Genomic DNA, 287 nt, shown 5'->3' with positions numbered 1-287 from the left:
TAATAATAATAATATAATAATAATAATAATTTGCGATTTGTATAGCGCCTCCCGTTAGACTAACCTCGAGGCGCTTCACAACAACGGAAGGAAACGGACAAGAGAATAAAAAACCATGAACCTAGACTAACAAAGAAAAAAGAAAACGCCTAAACGAACCAAACCAACACCGCACCGTTTATCGGCAATTTAAGGCGTAAAGCCCGCCGATGCATGACTCACAGGTGCTCAAGTGATGGCGGTGTCTAGCTAAGCAGTTAAAAGAAGGGGAAAAAAACAAAAAAGTG

This window comes from Anneissia japonica, unplaced genomic scaffold (genome assembly GCF_011630105.1).
Source record: "Anneissia japonica isolate Jap-2015-1 unplaced genomic scaffold, ASM1163010v1 scaffold750_len1593409_cov174, whole genome shotgun sequence".
NCBI classification, from domain to species: Eukaryota; Metazoa; Echinodermata; class Crinoidea; order Comatulida; family Comatulidae; genus Anneissia; species Anneissia japonica.
This window is presented reverse-complemented; position numbering follows the sequence as displayed.